At 44.5% G+C, this 16,217-nt stretch overlaps 2 protein-coding genes across 4 annotated transcripts in view; one reads left to right on the top strand and one right to left on the bottom strand.

Moving 5' to 3' along the window:
- coro7 (coronin 7) overlaps positions 1 to 16,217 on the top strand; it is a 266,473-nt gene that overhangs the window by 165,746 nt on the left and 84,510 nt on the right. The window lies entirely within an intron of this gene.
- vasnb (vasorin b) overlaps positions 1 to 16,217 on the bottom strand; it is a 50,690-nt gene that overhangs the window by 14,029 nt on the left and 20,444 nt on the right. The window contains exon 3 of one of the 3 annotated variants that reach the window (XM_029773581.1): positions 11,430 to 11,517. The exons of 1 other annotated variant lie outside the window; for it this stretch is intronic. The gene's annotated coding sequence lies outside the window, so the exon portion shown is untranslated. Of the gene's footprint in view, positions 1 to 3,751; positions 3,873 to 11,429; positions 11,518 to 16,217 lie in introns of all 3 variants that reach the window. One more of the 3 variants, XM_029773596.1, reaches the window with a different exon arrangement.

Here is a 16,217-nt window from a genome sequence, read left to right as displayed (position 1 = left end):
AGGCAAGAGACGGGGGACGGGTGTAGGGGAGCAGGGCCAGAATACACAAGATCAAGGGAGCCATGCAGTATAGATGGAGGTATGAGTGTCGGGAGAGGAGGAGAGAGAGGGGAGGACATGAAAGAAAGCGAGAGAGACATAAGGAGGGGAGCTATGTAGATGAAGTTTGGAATATTTTCCAAAGAAACCCAATGTTGTGATTCTTGCTCTCTGGGGTCTATGTTTATTTTACTGTGCCTCATTCTGACCAGGGTCCAGAGAATCTGATAGCCCAGAGGGAGCCATGAGGCCGGGGCAGGCAGAGAGGGAGCCATGAGGCCGGGGCAGGCAGAGAGGGAGCCATGAGGCCGGGGCAGGCAGAGAGGGAGCCATGAGGCCGGGGCAGGCAGAGAGGGAGCCATGAGGCCGGGGCAGGCAGAGAGGAAATAGACAGCCAGACAGATGGGGTGTATTCAGTGAGGTTTTGTTTCTGACTTAGAATATGTGGACAACTACAAATACCTAGGTGTCTGGTTAGACTGTAAACTCTCCTTCCAGACTCACATCAAACATCTCCAATCCAAAATTAAATCTAGAATCGGCTTCCTATTTCGCAACAAAGCATCCTTCACTCATGCTGCCAAACATACCCTCATAAAACTGACTATCCTACCGATCCTTGACTTGGGCGATGTCATTTACAAAATAGCCTCCAACACTCTACTCAGCAAATTGGATGCAATCTATCACAGTGCCATCCGTTTTGTCACCAAAACCTAATATACTACCCACCACTGCGACCTGTATGCTCTCGTTGTCTGGCCCTAGCTTAATATTCGTCACCAAACCCACTGGCTCCAGGTCATCTACAAGTCTCTGCTAGGTAAAGCCACACCTTATCTCAGCTCACTGGTCACCATAGCAGCACCCACCCGTAGCATGCGCTCCAGCAGGTATATCTCACTGGTCACCCCAAAAGCCAATTCCTCCTTTGGCCGCCTTTCCTTCCAGTTCTCTGCTGCCAATGACTGGAACGAATTGCAAAAATCTCTGAAACTGGAGACTCATATCTCCCTCACTAGCTTTAAGCACCAGCTGTCAGAGCAGCTCACAGATCACTGCACCTGTACATAGCCCATCTGTAAATAGCCCATCCAACTACCTCATCCCCATACTGTTGTTTATTTTATTTATCTTGCTCCTTTGCACCCCAGTATCTCTACTTGCACAGTCATCTTCTGCACATCCTACCATTCCAGTGTTTAATTGCTATATTGTAATTACTTCGCCACCATGGCCTATTTATTGTGTAACTGTGTTGTTGTTTGTGTCGCACTGCTTTGCTTTATCTTGGCCAGGTCGCAATTGTAAATGAGAACTTGTTCTCAACTGGCCTACCTGGTTAAATAAAGGTGAAATAAAAGGTGAAACGTTCAGAACGTTGCAGATAGAAATTTATAGAATACAGACTCCACCACCTGACACACAGTCATGTCTGTTCCACACCTGGGTTTAAATAGTATTTCAAATACTAGAGAAAAGTATTTTGAAGATTTCGGACAGTGGTTGAACCCAGGTATGCTATCATCCTGGGAGGAATGCAGCCGTTGAGCATCAGCTTCTCTCCTCCTAGGGCTTGTCATTTCCTCTCTGCTGTCTCCACCGCTCTTTGCCTCCTCTCTGTTTAAACTTGAAACATTCCTGAGCAGCAGCTGAGTTTGAAAGGGAGCTTCCTCCGAGTCTCATCTGTCTACAAACACACACTCAGCTCTTGCAACGTTAGATTAAGAGGACGTTTCCCCTTTAGGAAAGCTTTATATTTCCCAAGAAAAACAGGGAAAATCTCAACTGACTAGGGACTTGACTGACTGTATGTGTGGATGGAGTAAGCACAGAATGACACAGAACACTAGAGAGGACATACATATTGTTATGTACTACTGTATGTCTATGGGAGTAGGGCTTTCTTTGTTCCTACTCTCATTACACAACTAGAGTTGTAACATCTGTGCTCTCTGGGTTTGAATTGGACCGTATGTATTATAAAAAGCAGATGAATGTGCGGCGCTGCCGGTGCTTCAGGCCAGGAGCTAGCCTAGCTAGGCTGTGGTAGAGGAGAGTATGCATGGCAACATCTCTGCGTAACACTGTGCAAGAAAAACATGTGGCTGAGCGCTGAAAATGTAAATAAACAGAAGAGGAACGGAGAAATGAAAGAAGGGCTTTCTCTCTCTCCCTGCTCTCTCGCTCTCTGTCCCTCTTTTTCTTCTCAAGACATAGAGGAAAAAGCAAGGAAACAGGGGGAACCAAAAGGAGAGAGGGATAGAAAAGAAAGGTCCAACAAGCAGGGAGAAACAGAAAGAAGGGTCGGTCCTGTCACTAGTCAGTCAAGTGGAGGGCTGAGATGGGTTTAAAGGTCTAGCCTGCATGAGAGAGAGTCGTGAAGCCTCAGCAATTATAGCTTCACAGGGCCTCCCAGGCCCAGGGCCCAATGTCAAGAGCCCTTATCTCCAGCGAAAGGCCAGGAGCCAGGGCCATGTGGAGAGGCTGTGTTGTGAAGCTTTGTGTGCGTGTGCGCGTGCAGACATCAACTAAATTACATCTATCTCCCCTTGATCCCCCCACAGAGCGGTAACTTGATCCCCCCACACACCCACAGAGCGGTAACTTGATCCCCCCACGGAGCGGTAACTTGATCCCCCCCACAGAGCGGTAACTTGATCCCCCCACAGAGCGGTAACTTGAACACCCCCACAGAGCGGTAACTCGAACCCCTTGATCCCCCCACACACCCACAGAGCGGTAACTTGATCCCCCACAGAGCGGTAACTTGATCCCCCCACAGAGCGGTAACTTGATCCCCCCACAGAGCGGTAACTTGATCCCCCCACAGAGCGGTAACTTGATCCCCCCACAGAGCGGTAACTTGATCCCCCCACACAGCGGTAACTCGAACCCCCCCACAGAGCGGTAACTCGAACCCCCCACAGAGCGGTAACTCGATCCCCCCACAGAGCGGTAACTCGATCCCCCCACAGAGCGGTAACTCGATCCCCCCACAGAGCGGTAACTCGATCCCCCCACAGAGCGGTAACTCGATCCCCCCACAGAGCGGTAACTCGATCCCCCACAGAGCGGTAACTCGATCCCCCCCACAGAGCGGTAACTTGATCCCCCCCACAGAGCGGTAACTTGATCCCCCCCACAGAGCGGTAACTTGATCCCCCCCACAGAGCGGTAACTTGATCCCCCCCCCCACAGAGCGGTAACTTGATCCCCCCCACAGAGCGGTAACTTGATCCCCCCCACAGAGCGGTAACTTGATCCCCCCACACAGCGGTAACTTGATCCCCCCACACAGCGGTAACTTGATCCCCCCCACACAGCGGTAACTTGAACCCCCCACAGAGCGGTAACTCGAACCCCCCACAGAGCGGTAACTCGAACCCCCCACAGAGCGGTAACTTGATCCCCCCCACAGAGCGGTAACTGGATCCCCCCACAGAGCGGTAACTTGATCCCCCGTCACTTCTAAGATCTTAACACTGTGTCATCTTTCCCTCATTCCCCTGGCTGCGGTTCTCTAATGGTACGGCCCTCACGCTGTCCTAGCAGGGGGCAGTCCCGGTCAAAACCATCAATCTCAGACAACGGGGGTCAATGAGAGAAAGAGCAGGAGATGGAGGGAGAGAAAGAGCAGGAGAGAGGGAGAGAGAGGAAGATTAAACATCAGAGCCTAGTGAGAAAGGCAGGATGTGGAGGCGAAGCAAACCTGACATTCGTTAAGCGCCCGTTTGAAGGAATAAAATCTCCTGCAATCCATCAGGCTGGTAGTGAGAGCTGGGATAGCATGTTGGGATGTGGCCTGAGCAGGCCCTTTTCTTGTGGTGGGCCTGAAATATACCAGAGAGAGAGTTGTGTGCAGCAGCTTGCAAAGTTCGTTTCACGGTATTGCCCCCGTAACCCCCCCTTCACACCACTACAAAGATACTGTGGCTGCCAGAGGTTCATTGTCCCTGACAGATGTCGTAAAATCATTACCCCTCCTTCCTTTTCTTCTCTCTATTCTCTATATTGCCAGATTCATCTTTGACTGAACTCTCTCTAAGGCTTGTTCTAGTAAAGTCAGAACGGACAGAAAGTTATTTGTGTCAGACTGAAGATTCTTCGCCAACTGTGCTTTCACCGATGTCAAGATCCATCTCTTCTTACTACTAGGTTGCATAGCACCTTGGGAGAGAAAAGCAGTTTATAATTTACATTTGTTATTATCATTCACTGGATAACAAGCTGCAAGTGTACTTGGCATGGTCACCGAAAGCCTTGATCGTATTGCAGAAGAGGGAAAACAAGTTCTTCAATTTCTTTCTCTTCCTCCCCCGTGTCTTTCATATTAGTCTCTACCTCCTTCTCTCCATCAACACTTCCCTCCCTCCCTCCCTCCCTGCTCCCTCCCTCCTCAACCCTTATAGATTCAACGGCAAGTTAAACAAGTGTGGCCAACGGTGCACAACATCATAAATACTTCAGCACATTTCTTACACAAGTACAAAATACTCTGCATCGCATTACACACGTTGCACAACACTGTGGTTAGCATAGCTGACATTATTATACTGCATACTTCACTAACCTAGCTACATGTTATCATTGACTGTATACTTCACTAACCTAGCTACATGTTATCATTGACTGTATACTTCACTAACCTAGCTACATGTTTTCATTGACTGTATACTTCACTAACCTAGCTACATGTTTTCATTGACTGTATACTTCACTAACCTAGCTACATGTTTTCATTGACTGTATACTTCACTAACCTAGCTACATGTTGTCATTGACTGTATACTTCACTAACCTAGCTACATGTTTTCATTAACTGTATACTTCACTAACCTAGCTACATGTTTTCATTAACTGTATACTTCACTAACCTAGCTACATGTTGTCATTAACTGCATACTTCACTAACCTAGCTACATGTTGTCATTAACTGCATACTTCACTAACCTAGCTACATGTTTTCATTAACTGCATACTTCACTAACCTAGCTACATGTTTTCATTGACTGTATACTTCACTAACCTAGCTACATGTTTTCATTAACTGCATACTTCACTAACCTAGCTACATGTTTTCATTAACTGCATACTTCACTAACCTAGCTACATGTTTTCATTGACTGTATACTTCACTAACCTAGCTACATGTTTTCATTGACTGTATACTTCACTAACCTAGCTACATGTTTTCATTAACTGCATACTTCACTAACCTAGCTACATGTTTTCATTGACTGTATACTTCACTAACCTAGCTACATGTTTTCATTAACTGCATACTTCACTAACCTAGCTACATGTTGTCATTAACTGTATACTTCACTAACCTAGCTACATGTTTTCATTAACTGCATACTTCACTAACCTAGCTACATGTTTTCATTAACTGCATACTTCACTAACCTAGCTACATGTTTTCATTGACTGTATACTTCACTAACCTAGCTACATGTTTTCATTAACTGCATACTTCACTAACCTAGCTACATGTTTTCATTAACTGCATACTTCACTAACCTAGCTACATGTTTTCATTGACTGTATACTTCACTAACCTAGCTACATGTTTTCATTGACTGTATACTTCACTAACCTAGCTACATGTTTTCATTAACTGCATACTTCACTAACCTAGCTACATGTTTTCATTAACTGCATACTTCACTAACCTAGCTACATGTTTTCATTAACTGTATACTTCACTAACCTAGCTCCATGTTTTCAGTAACTGTATACTTCACTAACCTAGCTACATGTTTTCATTAACTGCATATTTCACTAACCTAGCTACATGTTTTCATTAACTGTATACTTCACTAACCTAGCTACATGTTTTCATTGACTGCATACTTCACTAATCTAGCTACATGTTTTCATTGACTGTATACTTCACGAACCTAGCTACATGTTTTCATTGACTGTATACTTCACTAACCTAGCTACATGTTTTCATTGACTGTATACTTCACGAACCTAGCTACATGTTTTCATTGACTGCATACTTCACTAACCTAGCTACATGTTTTCATTAACTGCATACTTCACTAACCTAGCTACATGTTTTCATTGACTGTATACTTCACTAACCTAGCTACATGTTTTCATTAACTGCATACTTCACTAACCTAGCTACATGTTTTCATTAACTGCATACTTCACTAACCTAGCTACATGTTTTCATTAACTGTATACTTCACTAACCTAGCTCCATGTTTTCAGTAACTGTATACTTCACTAACCTAGCTACATGTTTTCATTAACTGCATATTTCACTAACCTAGCTACATGTTTTCATTAACTGTATACTTCACTAACCTAGCTACATGTTTTCATTGACTGCCTACTTCACTAACCTAGCTACATGTTTTCATTGACTGTATACTTCACGAACCTAGCTACATGTTTTCATTGACTGTATACTTCACTAACCTAGCTACATGTTTTCATTGACTGTATACTTCACTAACCTAGCTACATGTTTTCATTGACTGTATACTTCACTAACCTAGCTACATATTTTCATTAACTGTATACTTCACTAACCTAGCTACATGTTTTCATTGACTGCATACTTCACTAACCTAGCTACATGTTTTCATTGACTGTATACTTCACTAACCTAGCGACATGTTTTCATTGACTGTATACTTCACTAACCTAGCTACATGTTTTCATTAACTGTATACTTCACTAACCTAGCTCCATGTTTTCAGTAACTGTATACTTCACTAACCTAGCTCCATGTTTTCATTGACTGTATACTTCACTAACCTAGCTCCATATTTTCATTGACTGTATACTTCACTAACCTAGCTACATGTTTTCATTGACTTCATACTTCACTAACCTAGCTACATGTTTTCATTGACTGTATACTTCACTAACCTAGCTACATGTTTTCAGTAACTGTATACTTCACTAACCTAGCTACATGTTTTCATTAACTTTATACTTCACTAACCTAGCTACATGTTTTCAGTAACTGTATACTTCACTAACCTAGCTCCATGTTTTCATTGACTTTATACTTCACTAACCTAGCTCCATGTTTTCATTGACTTTATACTTCACTAACCTAGCTACATGTTTTCATTGACTGTATACTTCACTAACCTAGCTACATGTTTTCATTGACTTTATATTTCACTAACCTAGCTACATGTTTTCATTGACTGCATACTTCAGTAACTGTATACTTCACTAACCTAGCTACATGTTTTCATTGACTGTATACTTCACTAACCTAGCGACATGTTTTCATTGACTTTATAATTCACTAACCTAGCTACATGTTTTCATTGACTGCATACTTCACTAACCTAGCTACATGTTTTCATTGACTTTATATTTCACTAACCTAGCTACATGTTTTCATTGACTGTATACTTCACTAACCTAGCTACATGTTTTCATTGACTGTATACTTCACTAACCTAGCTACATGTTTTCATTGACTGTATACTTCACTAACCTAGCTACATGTTTTCATTGACTGTATACTTCACTAACCTAGCTACATGTTTTCATTGACTGTATACTTCACTAACCTAGCGACATGTTTTCATTGACTGTATACTTCACTAACCTAGCTACATGTTTTCATTGACTGTATACTTCACTAACCTAGCTACATGTTTTCATTGACTGTATACTTCACTAACCTAGCTACATGTTTTCATTGACTGTATACTTCACTAACCTAGCTACATGTTTTCATTGACTGTATACTTCACTAACCTAGCTCCATGTTTTCATTGACTGTATACTTCACTAACCTAGCTACATGTTGTCATTGACTGTGCACCACACTTAAAGGTGGAGTTTGAGTTTACCAAACTATCCGGGGACATCAACAATAAGTGTCTTCGTGGATTGACCCGTCAGAATTCAGAAACTCCCCCAGAACTCTACTCTCGTTTCTTCTGTTTTACTTTACTCCCTCCATTTTCTCTCAATAATCCCTTTTCCTCCTTTTACCCATTTATCATTTGCTGCTCTCCGTCCTGTCTAGGGGGGCCCTGGTTTATGGGATGGCGCTGTCATTTTGAGGGACGACCCTGACTCGGTGCATTGTGGGTAACAGGGTCCAGCTGTGGTCAGGGGGAGGGGGGCACTGACAGTGGAGTTCGGATGGGTGGTGCGTGGGGGTGCTCCTGTTTCATCTCACAGGACAGCAGCTAGGGGGATGGGGGTAAGAGGAGGGGGTCACAGGGGGCAGATAGACCTCAACACCAGTGTTCCATGGCTGCTGAGGTGATCTTTTCTGATTGTTCTGTATACACGTCCCTAGTGCTGTACACTGCAGTAAATCCATAGAAACTGCTTGATCCCAATGCTAGTGGGATGCTGCACTGCTGCAGTGAATCTAACAGGGGTAACAGTGTTATACCCTGGAGGACTGATCTCTGGCTCTGTAGTAGTGGAGATCAGACTGTAATTAATGCTTTAGACTACTAGCATTGTTCCATTAGAAGACAAGGTCCCAGCATAAAAGCACTCTAGTAGCTAGGCACTCAGCATACTATCTCTCTCCCTAGGAACTCAGCATACTATCTCTCTCCCTAGGAACTCAGCATACTATCTCTCTCCCTAGGAACTCAGCATTGTGTGTTCCTTCAGACTCCCTAACTGGGTTAGTCTCTGGCTCGCCAGTAAACACTGGTCACCAGCACCACCAGAGATGGCTACACACCAGTAAACACTGGTCAACAGCACCACCAGAGATGGCTACACACCAGTAAACACTGGTCACCAGCACCACCAGAGATGGCTACACACCAGTAAACACTGGTCACCAGCACCACCAGAGATGGCTACACACCAGTAAACACTGGTCACCAGCACCACCAGAGATGGCTACACACCAGTAAACACTGGTCACCAGCACCACCAGAGATGGCTACACACCAGTAAACACTGGTCACCAGCACCACCAGAGATGGCTACACACCAGTAAACACTGGTCACCAGCACCACCAGAGATGGCTACACACCAGTAAACACTGGTCACCAGCACCACCAGAGATGGCGACACACCAGTAAACACTGGTCACCAGCACCACCAGAGATGGCGACACACCAGTAAACACACAATGGTTGAGAGAGCATCTGCAACACATTGGTTTCTGCAATTGCTCCTCATAGCATTGCAGTAGGTGAAACCTTTCATAGTCACTCATCTCTTCTTCCTAATGAAGTGTTTCCTAAACCCTCAACATTTCCACTGATGTATTTGAAGAACTAGCACACCTGAATCAGCTAATGAAGTGCTTGGTGATTGGTTGACCAATCAGATGTGCTTATACTGAAACACATGAAACAGATGGAATGGCTAGGGGTGCTTGAGGAGAGGTTTGGGAAACCCTGGCCTAACTAATACATCTCATTAGATAATCATCACCTGCCAAGAAAACAAAGACTTGAGAGCAATGAGCCATATTACTATTCCTAGAGGTCAGGGGTCAGAGTCAGATTGGCTGTTTCCACTGCTGCTAAAGCGACTGTGTCCTTTGTGTAACCCTCCACCGAGACAAGACAGATAACAGCCTGTTTGACACAGGCACACACCCATCACACGCACACACACACATGCAGAGACAGAAACACACACACACACACGCAGAGACAGAAACACACACACACGCACACATGCAGAGACAGAAACACACACACACACACATGCAGAGACAGAAACACACACACACCTGAGCCTTCTGCCCACCTACCGGCCCCACCGCCACAACAGGTGCACTTTCTGCACTCCTCCAGGGCATTTCCAAACCCAAAACCTCCAAAGTGTGTCTGTACAACTCATGCGACCCAGGCTAAGTCCTCCGCGCTCCAGAGCTGCCTTGGCTGCTACATTCCCAGGGAGCGAGGCCGGGAGAAGAGAGGCAGACGATGGCCAGGCCAGACAATAGTCTGTGTTAACAGATGTCTATACCTCCTCTGAGCTTTAAGGTCTGAGGTTCAGTTTAAACCCTAAAGGAAATGTTGTCTATTTCCTCTCCTATCTTTCTCTAAACATACTGCAGAGGAAGGGATTCTAGATGCCCGACAAGATCCCTTTGGATGAGATTCACACACACACTAACTCTCTGTCTTGCTCTTTGTAGATCGTATAGGTATTGACACATAGCTGCCGTCGCCTCCCTCAGTCAGCACTGATGAGGTGACCCAGCCCTGTGACCCTTGAACTTTCTGACTAATAATGTCCGTGAGGTCACAACCCACTCACATGGACACAAAGCAGCCCTCTGTTACACACCTACCATCCCTGTGGTCAATTGGCTGATTATCCAATCACAGCTTTTTATACAGACACGTGGTGAGAGACTAGCCCATTAGGCGTCTGATCTTTACCATACAAAAATATCTCATTCATACAAAGCGTGCAGAGACCAGAACAATGGATAGGTCTGTATCCTCCTTTCCTTTGTGATGGGTTTTGAACTAACGTTTGATCCCATACCCTAACACCTGTCTCTGTCTAGTGAAAAAAAAACTGGTTTCCTGATCTGATTCTGGATCAGATTTATACTGTGACTTTTCTTCAGATAGAGACTCTCTGGTTATGGAGTCCCCTGTAGCTCAGTTGGTAGAGCATGGTGCTTGCCACACCAGGGTTGTGGGTTCGATTCCCACGGGGGACCAGTATGAGATCAAATGTATGCACTCACTACTGTAAGTGGCTCAGGATAAGAGTGTCTGCTAAATGACTCAAATGTACAACACTGTCCTGCTCCAGTCGTACACTGTATGTCAGTCAGGGACATAGAATTACTAGATAATGAACACAATTAGATTAGAATGCTAACACGCAGGTCTGAGGTCAGTTAGGGACAGCTACTATAGAGTACAACACTAGCCTCTCTGTGCTCAAGTTACAACTGATACACTTGCTTTTCTGACTCTGGATCCGATTTAGATTGTGACTATTCTTGAGAGACTGGCTCTGGTCCTAGAAGGCTGGTTTGCCCCTGTTCCCAGGTCAGTCAGTTTAAACAGCTACTAGCCCCCTGGCCTCTTTACTAAGTTTACAACTGACCCATACACGCTGACCCCAAGCCTTGGAGACCACTCTGCTTGACCCGAGCACCATCTGTCACACGCCAATGTGGCGAAAAAAGGCAAACCGACGTAGACACCTCTCTGTGTGAGAACTCTTTCTCTCCCCCTTTCTCTCCCTTTTTCTTTCTCTCTCTCTCTCTCACTGATGGCTCTTCCTTTGAGGTGGTAGGGGGTTGAGGAGTGAGGATTTGATGGCTTGTTGGGGAGCAGGAAGGCGCCACAGTGTTAAGCTGAACCCTGAACTCTATAGTCTTCAGGTCATGAAGGAGATATTTGTCCACAAGGGCCACTACTATATGGTCGTGTAGTCTGACCTGGGCTGGGATGCAGGAGGCTGGGATGCAGGAGGCTGGGATGCAGGAGACTGGGGTTAGCAGCTAGTACTGCTGTAAATGGGAAGGACTGGGGGGAACAACAGACAAACAGTAGTTCATAGTCATTGAACACTGGTCACTGTAATAATGTTTACATCCTGTTTCACCCACTTTATATGTATATACTGTATTCTAGTCATGGATCATCCTATATAACTACTGCTGTACACACCTTTTCCATTCGCATACTGTCCATACTGTCTATACACACCATTCACATACTGTCTATACACACCAATCACATACTGTCTATACACACCATTCACATACTGTCCATACACACCATTCACATACTGTCCATACACACCAATCACATACTGTCCATACACACCAATCACATACTGTCCATACACACCATTCACATACTGTCCATACTGTCTATACACACCATTCACATACTGTCTATACACACCATTCACATACTGTCTATACACACCATTCACATACTGTCTATACACACCATTCACATACTGTCTATACACACCATTCACATACTGTCCATACACACCATTCACATACTGTCCATACACACCATTCACATACTGTCTATACACACCATTCACATACTGTCTATACACACCATTCACATACTGTCTATACACACCATTCACATACTGTCTATACACACCATTCACATACTGTCTATACACACCATTCACATACTGTCTATACACACCATTCACATACTGTCTATACACACCATTCACATACTGTCTATACACACCATTCACATACTGTCCATACACACCAATCACATACTTTCCATACTGTCTATACACACCATATATATTTATATTTCGCAACATTTCTGCAATTCTATCCGTTTTGTCATGGGGTTTTGTAAAGTGTATTTAAATACTGTATTCTCAACATAGCTCATTCTAATATTTCTACTACTGTACATTGCATTTTAGTTACACTGTTAATACACACTGTATTTATTAATATACTGGGTTATTGATATATCTCAGTGTAATATATTTACTGCTGTACGTATCATTCTGAGTATATCTTGTGTAAATTCATCCTGTGTAGATGTGGATTACTGTTACAGTGCTATTTGGGTTCATTAGATTCGTTCTGACGTTTCAAGATTTGTCAAATATTTTTGGGGCATCATTTGCGTACTTAGTGACTTTTACTACATTTTACTACATTGTTAGGAGCTAGTAACATAAGCATTTCACTGCACCCGCTATAACATCTGCTAAACTGTGTGCGTGATCAACACACTCTGATCTGATCATATAATACAACAAATAACTGTGTAATGAATATGCTGTAAGTGTATGGGTACAGGGAAAGCAGTAGCACTTGACTTGGCAGTTGTAGGTTTTCAATAATGAAATCCAGCAGGTGTACATTCTTCTGGTGTCAGTGAGTGTGTGTTTTGTGCGTGTGTGTGTTTGCTGGGTGTGAGTGTCAGAGGATGGTGTGTACTTGTCTTCATGATGTTTGAGTATCGGAGACGTGTGTGTGTGTGTGTGTGTCAGGGATTGGTTAGAGGCAGCTCAACCTGTTCCATGGCCGTGTGCTGACACACTCCAATCTCTCTCTCTCTCCCTCCAGATCTTGTTTTCATCATCCTGTATTTACCTGTAGTTTATTGTATCATGTGTTTGAATCGAACACTGATTCATCACCACCACCTGATATTACTGCTATGATGAACTATTTATCTTGACTTAAGTTCAGCTTATTTTCAACTTCAAAGGCTATCCAGGAGATCAAACATAGTTTTGATCAGGGATTTACCTGACTCCCAGTTCTGCTTTCTCTCTCTTAGCAGAGAATAGTATTTATCTTTTGGGACCCTCTTGCCCGGTGTTTCTAGAAAAAAGAGGGTCTGAACCTCAAGATTTATCTCCTGGTCAAATAGAGGCGTGTTTATTTTTTAAGAATCAGCATATTCAGATACTGACTATGTACATGTATGTTTACATTCAGTCCTACCCTTGTCCCTCCGTTCAACAATGAATGTAGATTGTAGGTACCTATGACTGAATATGTATGGAACTGACCTTTCTCCCTCTGAACCCTGAGCGTCTACTGTCAGAACAAAGGTCAAGTCAACAAAACCTAAGTGTTTGTGACACATGCAGTCCGTGGGCAGACAGACTGACAGACGGATAAACAAACACACACTCTCGGAGTGATTCTGTCACCGTGTCCCTCTGTCTGGCTGTCCTTCCCTCTGGCTACACGCGCCACTGTCCCCCGCCCTATCATGTCACATCCTACCAAATACCTCTGTCACCCCATGTCTCCAGAGAGGGTTTACCCTGCAGAGTGTACCAACCACATTTCTGTCACCGCAGCCGCCGTAGCACACACACACACACACACACACACACACACACACACACACACACACACACACACACACACACACACACACACACAGCTGTCTCATAATGAACCTGCAGTTAATCTAGTAGCAGCAGGTAACTAACAAGCAGTAGCATTCTTTCACCACCACGTCACCAAACATGTAAAATAGGTCTGTAAATTCACCTCGAATGTTAACAAATAAACAGGCTGTGGAGACATCCGGATTTCCAGTGGATTGATAATGATCAGATGATGGACAGCTGATGTGATACTTGGCACTACAAGTTCACTAATGTGAAAGTTAGTGGGCATACCCCATCAACATACATGTATGAAGCTGTTGAACTCAGGGGGGCATCCTCAGCCTCATAGCACATCTGTGTTCTCACCTGTTCATCCCCCGTTGCCCTATTTTCTCTCCCTGTCTGTGTTTCTTCTGAAGGTGTTCTTCAGGACACCAGTAACCTCTCCTCCCTCTGTCTAGTGGCTGTCAGGGTGGTTGTAGAGGTATAGACAGGGCATGGGACCACTTTAAAACATCCACGCAGGAAGGGAGCCAACTCTCTCTCTCACACACACACACACACACACGTCTCTCTCTACCAATGAGCCGTGTAGTAGCAGGTACGGGGAGGGAGGGACAGAAACCCAGTATGTATTTCCCTCCAGGGGACAATGACGTTAAATTGACTTGAAAGGACAAACGTCACACCTCTTCTTGTGAAGGGATTTGTGTCAGTCAGCTGTAGGTGATGCTGCTGTTCTGGTTCTTGTCTTGAAGGTGTTTTAACAGAAAGGTCATTGTTGTCCTGTAGGAGGTCTATGACAGTAAAGAATGCCACAGATGCCAGAGTTGGGACAATGTGTAACACTAGGGACACAATGGGGACAGTGTCACTGTGAGGATGACAGTAGCAGTACATTGTTTAGTCACTTGGCTGTCGGCCTGGCGATCTACAAGATCATTTATTAAAGTTGTCATCACTGTTTCCAATTTAGATCAATCTGTAGAGTTTCTCTAGGTCAGTGTTTTCCAATCCTGGTCCTGGTGACCCATAGGGGCCCTAGCACTAACACACCTGATTCAAGTAATGAAAGCCTTGATGATGAGATGATTCGTTGAATCAAGTGTGTTAGTGCCAGTAATGAAAGCCTTGGTGATGAGATGATTCGTTGAATCAAGTGTGTTAGTGCTCGTAATGAAAGCCTTGATGATGAGATGATTCGTTGAATCAAGTGTGTTAGTGCTCGTAATGAAAGCCTTGATGATGAGATGATTCGTTGAATCAAGTGTGTTAGTGCTAGGGTAACCACAACTTTTGGTGTGGATATTGACAATTGAATTAGTTGTTGCTAACTTAATTGTCACTGTGTCTAACTTATCAATCTGTGGAGTAGAGGCACATGTGTACGCGACCAATAAACGTTGATGTGATTTATGTAGGTCATCTGAACCTAATCACCTCTCTCTCCACGTCTGTCTAAGATCTGGGTAGTCATGAAGTCACATGGTGTAGGTAGTCTGATATGGAGGCTGAGAGAGGGATCTGGGTAGTCATGAAGTCACATGGTGTAGGTAGTCTTGATCTGGAGGCTGAGAGAGGGATCTGGGTAGTCATGAAGTCACATGGTGTAGGTAGTCTGATCTGGAGGCTGAGAGAGGGATCTGGGTAGTCATGAAGTCACATGGTGTAGGTAGTCTGATCTGGAGGCTGAGAGAGGGATCTGGGTAGTCATGAAGTCACATGGTGTAGGTAGTCTGATCTGGCTGAGAGAGGGATCTGGGTAGTCATGAAGTCACATGGTGTAGGTAGTCTGATCTGGAGGCTGAGAGAGGGATCTGGGTTGTAGACAGTAGTGTGTCTGTGTCATTGTGTCTGTAGAGGACAGTGTAGGTTTACTCACATCTACACATTTACACTTTCTTTCCTCATTCTTTGACAATAAGCCTGTGTTCACAGACCGATCTACCTGTTTTACAGGTCTGTAGTTTACTGTACTGTAGAAGTGACTGTTTGGGATTTTAAGTCATTCTTGCCTAGGGGCTTTATCCCATAACACACACACACACACACAGAGAGAGATAAATGATGTCAAGAAGATCTCTTTGGCTGATTTAAACTGTCACAGAAGAATGCACTGTGAGAAGACATCTCGCTGTGTTGGTCACTTGCCAGGGCCTCATAGCTCCACCAACCGCCTCTAACTTCCCCCTGTCAGCCTGGCTTGTCCCGGGGTGGCCTCGCCTGCCTCCTGAGCTCTCTGCTGCCTGCTTCTGCCTCTACTCTGTGGCTGAGAGATCTTTCAACAACGTTATATCACCGTGACCCTCGAACACTGCAATTAACGTGCAACAGGTGTGCCATGCTCTCTGGGTTAGATATGGGAGAGATTATA

Source organism: Salmo trutta, chromosome 1, assembly GCF_901001165.1.
Source record: "Salmo trutta chromosome 1, fSalTru1.1, whole genome shotgun sequence".
In the NCBI taxonomy this organism is placed as follows: domain Eukaryota; kingdom Metazoa; phylum Chordata; class Actinopteri; order Salmoniformes; family Salmonidae; genus Salmo; species Salmo trutta.
This window is presented reverse-complemented; position numbering and strand designations above follow the sequence as displayed.